The 8509-nt window shown below is 32.8% G+C and overlaps 1 pseudogene across 1 annotated transcript; it reads left to right on the top strand.

Annotated features, from left to right (window-relative positions):
- The first annotated feature begins 4857 nt into the window (after window positions 1-4857).
- Window positions 4858-7819, top strand: LOC111023384 (cation/H(+) antiporter 15-like; annotated as a pseudogene). Its single transcript, XR_015792674.1, has 3 exons — window positions 4858-5232; window positions 5321-6298; window positions 6409-7819. The product of XR_015792674.1 is annotated as a cation/H(+) antiporter 15-like (transcript).
- Window positions 7820-8509: the final 690 nt, after the last annotated feature.

The raw sequence follows: 8509 nt of genomic DNA on the forward strand, positions 1-8509 counted from the left end.
TTTTTTTTCAACAAAAAGAACATGAGCTTGTAATTAATCAATAGATTATTTCTTTCTAAACATAAATTCTAAATAAAAGAATACACTAATTATAAAAGAACAATAAAAGAAAAAAACAACGGCAACAAACAAACAAAAAAAAATCCAAACTCTAACTATACACTCAACTAAAATATATGATAGCATTCTTTCTCACCTACATTTCATGAGATTTATACTGAAACTATTTGTTAGTTTTTGTTTTTTCATGAAAAATTTAAATATATTTTGTAGGAATCAAAATGAGAGAAAAATCAGAATCAAAGTAATCAGAGATGGAATAACAACAATTTGAAGCCAAAAATCTGAGAAGATAGCGCCACGGCTCTGGCTTAGGGTGCTGCGGCGCTCCGAAGTTTAAATTTCACGTTTTGTGAATAGCGTAGTGCCATGGCCCCATGTGTAGCGTCATGGCGTTGCTGCGACAACTTTTTATAAAAATAGGGTTGTGCAGCCGCCGAGAGGAGGAGTACTGACCATAGATTAGTTGATTTTAGACTTGAAATCTTATGCTTGAGAGGGGTGGTTTAGAGTTAGAATTAGGATGCATGACTAAAGGGGTTTTAAGATCGGGAGATTTAGAATTCTTTTAGAGGTCGTTAGAAGACTTGCTTTGCGCTCGGGAGAGGGTAATTAAGTAGTTGGTTCATAGATTCAATAGGTGAAATTCTTAAGAATGAACAAACCACCACTCAACCAAAAGCTTAAGCTGATGAGTTGGGTAAATTTAATTCAATTATATGAATTCTAACATAAATTAATTTTGTAGGACGTTTCTCCCCATTGTTTTTATCTTTATTATTGCATGTTTATTTTCTTTGATTATATTCTAGCATTTAATTTTGATTCTCTAAATAAAATTGAGCGATTGTATCTGAGGTACGTGATCTAGAAACCCAATCCAGAGGACGATATCGGTATTGACTTACCACTTTATTAAAACTTGACCTGTACACTTGTAGTAAGCAATTTCTGCTACAATATACTCACTTGATAACGGCTTGACAATCACTATTATTCAATCTCATAAATTGTTAACGTCGCAAGCTTAGGATCTAAGATATAGATTTGGCACATGTGTTTCTTGCAACTCGACGAATATACCACGTATAGGATCTCGAGATGTTTTTTAGATTGAATAATCTTTGAAAACAATGTTTTTAGAGAACTAAGTTTTGTATAGAAAATAGTGAAAGAAAATCTATTTGTATAGTAGTAGAGGATAAAACGTTACATAACTTTTGGAATTCTAATATGAATTGTATTAAAGAGAATATTTTAATTTTATGTCGTAGAAAACCTTTTGCACTGTAGCATTTTTTTAGATCATATACATTTATTATTATTGATAATTAATAACTAAATTAATATTTATAAAAAATTATTAATGACATGGTTTGTAATTTATAAATTAAGAAAAGATAACAATGTCTAAAAATATTTTTTCAAGATCCTTCCATTTTAATATAGTATAGATTGAATACTTGTATTAGCGAAATGTAATATAAAAAAAATTATTTTCATGTTTTTGGGTTAAAAATAAAAAAAATTATTTATATGGATACCATAGATATATTTCTTATGTTCATAAAATTTTTATCCAAATAGAAATTTCCAATATATATCTATATATTTATATACTATATCAAAAAGTAAGGATATTTTATTTTAATATCATATTTATCCTTTTTATTTTCGCATAATTACAAATATATTATTTTCATAGAGATCATCTTTTATCCCTCGAACTGAATTGTTTGTTAGTTTATAATCGACTAACTAATACATTAAAAATAAATATGTTCAATAATTACAGTTGGAAATTTATCATTATTATTAAAATAAAACATATAACTCTTTTACGATTTTTATAAATACCATAGTTTTGAGAAGCAAATCAAATTTAAACCTTCAATATCCAATATGACTGGTAAGCTGCTTGCTCTTTTTTTATTTTTTTATTTTATGTGTGAGTGTCTTGCTCATGATTTGTTTTTTTAGAATTACAAATAATTAAGAATTTATTTTTTAATTCCTTATATTTAACTAAAAATAAACAAAAACCTAAGATTATTTGTAAGTTTGTAACTGACTAATTAATTAGCTTGACATTAGAAATCATTATATTAAATAATTACAGTTACAAATTTAGTCATATATATATATATATATATAAAAGTTAAGATTTTACATTATTATACAAATACCACATATTTGCAAATCAAATATAAATCCTCTATATCCAATATCATTGGTAGGCCTATTGCAGGCACTTTTCCCTCTCTCTCTTTTTTCTTTTGCTTTCTAATTTCATATGAGAGTGCTTATATCATAGTTTTTTCTCTTTCTTTTGTGATACACGATTCACACTTCTCAACCAAAAAAAAAAAAACAAATTGATTTGGTGGCGAGGGAGACCGAACGAAGTGGTTTTGAACAATACAATGAGCAAGCAACAACTGATATGATGAATGAGTAGAGAGACAAATCAAGGAGAGGGGGATTAGTAGATATAGGAAGTTCAGTATAACTTAAATAATACAGAGAACATATAACATATGAATATTTTGACAAATGAACAAGATGATGAAACTCATATTAGAAGAAGGAGTGGGCGTTTCTCCACTATGGCAACAAAGAGAGGGTAAAGATAAAAATGAACTTTGAGAAGGAAAGAATACGGGCAATTGGAGTTCTGAAAACTTGAGTTACAATATTCACGAAAATGTTATGGAAAGTAACTATGACTTTATTTTTTACTTTTTTATTCTTTTAAGTTACTATTAGACTTACAGCCTCCTACTAAGAAAAAGTTACTGCCTATAAAATAAATAATTTTATATATATATCTATTCAATAATTAAAATAATAACAATATTATATCTGCTATCAACTTGATTTTGTATTTTAGTACTCTTAATAAAAATATATTAGAGTTTGTTTTTTAGACAATATTGAAAAATATATATTATTTGTTATTACAAATGAAAAAAATTAAAATCAGATTCAAAAGCCAAGAATGTATTAATCAAAATGTACATTTAGCTTATTTATAAAATAATTTAACATTTAAAAACCTATGATTTTAGTTCTAGATTTTTAAATTCCATGAAATTCGATTAAGTGATTAAATTAATTTACCTAACAAACTAATTTAAATTTGTTTAACAAAAATTACAAATTATTTTAAATTTATATATATAGAATAAGGGATTAGAAAATAGTAAAATAAATTATGGCTACAAAGAAGGTTGATAATGTTTTAACTAAATAAGTCGTATAATGATCCCATATTTAATTTAACTCATAAATTTAATCACTTTATGTTGTCCATAAAAAAAGTTAAATTCAAATTATCACATTTAGAAGGTAAGATATTTTATAATTAAAAAATATGTATGCATTGTACGTGGTAATACACTAGTAAATTGTAAATGGAGCAATGGTAGAAGTGAATTTTAAAAAAATAATGACAGACATGACAAATATTGATAATTATAAGACAATCATGATCTTTTTTTCTTTAAGAGGGGTGGCAGGTGGGAGATCGAACCATCTATCTTAGAGTTGGTAATATGTGTCTTATCCAGTTGATTTATATTCAGATTGATTTTTCTGAAACAACTAGACAATCACTTTTCAAGCTAAGACATGTTTAATGTTTATATTCCAACGTATCTCCCACATTAGCAAGTGTGTAAGGGTTATTGTTACTTAACATTCTTCGTTCATTTTTTCGAAGCTACGTTTATCACTACTCTGTTTACAACTCTGCAGTCGTATATGTTTGAATAACTAACTTTTATGGTAAAATTGTTTAGGGGCATATTTTTAACCAATTTTAAATGGTAAAGGGTTGAAGTGAACATTTTAAATGATATGGATATAATTAAAACTAACCTCATAAGAGTGTGTCTATTGGATCTCTAAAATTTCAAAAGAGAGCTCTAAGGTATGAAAAAGAATTCTAAATAGTTCCTAGATTGTAAGTTGACTAATTGATATGATACTTAACTTGCTGACTAGATTTGGTCAAATAGATTTATGAATTTAAAAGAACACGTCAGAGTGCAATTAGACATAAAATTAAAAGTTCAACAATGTTTTAAACGATTAAAGTTCAGTCACCATTAGGACACAAAAATAGCTAAAAAGATATTGATTTTTTTTAGTGCAAGTTAGAAAACCAGAACAAAAAGAAATTAAATGAGAAAGAGTCTTTTACGTCACGACACCCTTTAATCCATGGTACGTAGTCTTCCAACCAAATTTGTGAACATCTATTTTTTCCACCGTGCCATTAGGTTCACATTAGCAATTAGTAACGGTTTTTCAGTAATATTATTTTGAAAATATATAATCGTAACTTTTATGTTAATAATAGAAATATTTTTCAGTTTTTTTTTTCTTTAGGATAAAAATGACTTTATTAAAAATCGTATACCCAGATTGGTTACACCTGAACAGATAAAGCCTTATCTATCTGGTAATCAAACAACTTCGTTTAAATTGCAATTCACATTAGTAAAAACCATCTCTTGGAAGTTTCATTTTCTAGTACAACAAGTATGAAGATTACCTACTCAACAAAGTTTATGTTTGCCTGGGAAAGTTCTTCCTCAACTCGAATATATCCGTATTCGTTTTTTAAATACATCAATAATGTTTTTCTTTGGGGAAAGAAAAAATGTTTTAGTGCCATTAATTGGTGGGGTTTTGGTTTGTAGGCCAGATCACAATAGAAACCAAGTTTCTTCCAAATTTGAAGTGATTTTGTTAATAGTTAAGCACATTCATAACCGCCGATTTAGTGCATAAAATTCCTCACAACACTGCGCTTCTCCTTCAAATCCCAATTTTCTTTTCCATTCCCATTTCCCCTTTTGATTTCTTCTCTTCCCCGTTTCGTGAGCTTCGGAAAAGTGGGCTCCAGTATTGTAATGGAACCAGACGACGTCGCCGCGTACGTCGGCGGCGGAGCGCGGCGGAGCAAGGCGGTCGTTCCAGAACTTGACCACCATCTGCACATCCACCGACCGGATTCGCTCCGGTGGGGTTTTTGCGGGGTCGAATCCTCTGGAGTACTCCGTCCCTCTTCTTCTAATCCAGTTGGGTATTTGTGCTGTGGTCATTCTGTTGTGTTCTAAGCTCCTGAGGCCCCTCGGTCTTCCCCTCATCGTCTCCCAAATCGTGGTAACTTTTTTCTTCTCTCTCTCTTTCTTTCTTTTAATTGCTTGCATTTGCTCTGATTCTGCTCTGTATTGGGTTGTGATTTTATCAGGGCGGTTTAGTTCTGGGTTGTTCGATTCTGGGGCACTTTGATAGATTCAAAGCAAGTTTGTTCCCCCTGAGGGGATTCGTATTCCTTGATATAGCATCTTCATTCGGGTCCATGTTTTACTTCTTCCTCATAGCAGTGCACATGGATTTTTCGGTAGCCAAGGAGATTGACAGGGGGGCGTTTTGTATTGGGTCCTGTTCTGTGATTCTGCCTTTGGTTCTAACCTCCATTTTCTGCATGAGCTGGACCCCCAAATCGCCAAAGCCTTACCCGCTGTTGGTCCATCAGAGTCCTTGATCAATTCTACCATGGTTTCTTGCCTTCTGTTGGAGCTTGAGATGATAAACTCTGAGTTTGGGAGAATTGCTTTATCATCTTCTTTGGTTTCTAATTTCTGCAGTGTTTGCTTTTTGGTCATAGGAGTTATGTTAAATCCTCGAAGCGACAAATATGCCTTCTTAATAATTCCTACTCTTGTGATGGTCGGAGCCATCATCGTGTTCTTGGCTCGGCCGGTCCTTCGGCGGATGATAAAGGATAATCCGGCCGGGCAACCATTTAAGGAGGGGTATGTGATTACCTTAGTTTTAGGGATGTTGGTGACTGGCGTCTGCTGCCAGGCCATTGGTGTGCAAATATATTTTGGTCCCATGGTGCTTGGGTTTGCAATCCCTCCAGGGCCTCCCATTGGATCAGTAATGGTAGAGAGGTTTGATCTCGCCACCTCCTGGATTTTGATGCCCATCTTCTTTGTCAAAATAGGTTGGGTTATCAATATCTTTATCATCCAACTTAAAAATTTCTTGGTCGTGTCGTTCATTGTCTTTGTTGCTGTGTTGGGCAAGTTCTTGGGTGCCTTTATGTTTTCAATCTACTTCAAACTGCCTGTGAGAGATGCTGTATTGCTCGGTCTCATCCTGAATAGTCAAGGTGTAGTGGAGCTGTCTTTGTTTCAGACGTTGAGGAAGGACAAGGTAGGAACAAGCATTTGTTGTTGATCTGATCATCATTCATCATCTTCTAATTGCAGATCTGATCATTTCTCACAATACTCACCAACATTTTGTTTCCTAAATCCGTGCAAATCTTAAATAACGAAACGTTTTCAATTGTGTGCATATGCATGGTGATTTTGATGTCAGTTATCACCCCCACGATAAGGTATCTCTATGATCCTTCAAGAAGGTATGTAGTTTACACGGGAAAAACAGTGATGCACTCGAGATCAGAGTCTGATTTTCGTTTATTAGTTTGCATTCATGACCAAGAAGATGTTCCAAATGCCATTAACTTGCTTGAGGCCCTTAATCCAACGAGACGAAGTCATCTTGTTGTCTATATGCTTCATCTTGTTGAACTTCTTGGTAGTGCTAACTGCACCTCATTTCCCACAATCTCGCGAAGGTATGTTCTTCGAGTTCCTACCCTTCGGAGCATATCGTTAATGCCTTCAAATACTTTGGACAGAGAAATTGTGACATTGTTGCTGTTTATCCCTTCACTACAATATCTCCTTCTGCAACTATGCACGACAACGTGTGTACGCTTGCACTCGACAAAAGTACTTCCTTGATTCTTGTTCCTTTTCACAAGAGATTTCATCCCAATGGCATTATGTCATTGTGCAAAAGTAAGATGAGGATGGTCAACAATAACATCATTAATAAAGCACCATGTTCCGTCGCCCTTGTTGTGGATCGTGGGCTCTTTAAAGTCTCAAGCTCTATCACAATCGACTTGTATACTTTTCACATAGGCGTGGTCTTCGTAGGTGGACCAGACGACCGTGAGGCAATGTTCATTGGGGCAAGAATGGTTGGTCACTCCAATATCAACCTGACAGTGATTCGATTGTTGGCAAAAGAGAATGTCTCGAATGATGACAATGAAGAGAGGAGACTCGATAATGAGGCAGTGAGCGAGTTTCGAGAAATCATGGTTGACAATTGCAAAGTGATTTACATAGAAGAGGTGGTGATGGATAGCACTGGAACAGTCTCCATACTTCGTTCTATGGGGAACAATTTTGACATTGTAATGGTCGGAAGACAACATTGTCCAAATTCGTCATTGGTTCGAGATTTGGTGTTTTGGAATGAGTATACAGAACTTGGGACAATTGGGGAGGTATTGGCCTCTTCAGATTTCATGGGCACTGCTTTAATCTTAGTTGTGCAGCAATATATAAAAGAGGTTAATGAAGACCAAGAGAATGACCAGCAAATCATAAAAGAGGTTAATGAAGACCAAGAGAATCACGAGCAAATCATAAAAGAGGTTAATGAAGACCAAGAGAATCACCAGCAAATCGTGTAAGGACCCGACTTTTTGAAACTTGCACTAGTAATTTTATTGCACTAGGAAATAATCGATTTATATACTCTTGACACTATAAACAAGACTATAGTCTGTGTAAATGTTAGAAACACAAGGAACTAAAATTGAATTAGAAGAGAAATGCAGAAGTTTCTACGACTATATATGATCAACACCAAAAAGTGATAAAAAAACATAGTGAAGGTATGCTTCAAAAGTGTTGTTTTGAAAAAAAAGAAAAGAAATTATTCGCTCTACATAGGTTTCTAGTAAACTATGACGATTGTCTCAACGAAGATCAATCTGACCTACACAAATCTGATAGAGCTCTTAGACATTTGCTTTTAACGTAAACATCGAATAAAATGAAAAAAAATACCAGAGAATTTTTTAGATAGGAAAAGAAACTTGAATTTGGAGTATTTGGATACTTTTGACCTTTGGTATCTCAAATAAAAATATTACAACTCATGCAAAAACTAACTCGTCATTAACACAAATTAATGCAAGAAACTGAAACAATTAATGATTATTGTAATTATTATTTATAAAATTTACCATTGATATGTAATTTATTTTTCTTTTTATATTACAAAAAGTGGGGTGGAGAAATAAAAGTCGTGACTTCTAAATCAGAAATATGTACTAATTACTACGGACTTCTTGAGCCAATACGTTAGTTACACATGCATGAATAGTTGTTCGAATACATATTTTTATAAGTATTATTGTTGAAGACTTTTAAACCTAACTTATGAGCAAAAGCTTAGGGACAAAAAGGGGTTCCCTAGTTTTAAATTTCTCTCTGGTATATCCAACCATACGAAACTACTAGTGAGGCCCAATTTACTTACGAGAATGAGAATCAAATCA

This window comes from Momordica charantia (assembly GCF_013281855.1).
Source record: "Momordica charantia cultivar OHB3-1 chromosome 8 unlocalized genomic scaffold, Mcharantia_2.0 BLBB01000008.1, whole genome shotgun sequence".
Lineage (NCBI taxonomy): Eukaryota > Viridiplantae > Streptophyta > Magnoliopsida > Cucurbitales > Cucurbitaceae > Momordica > Momordica charantia.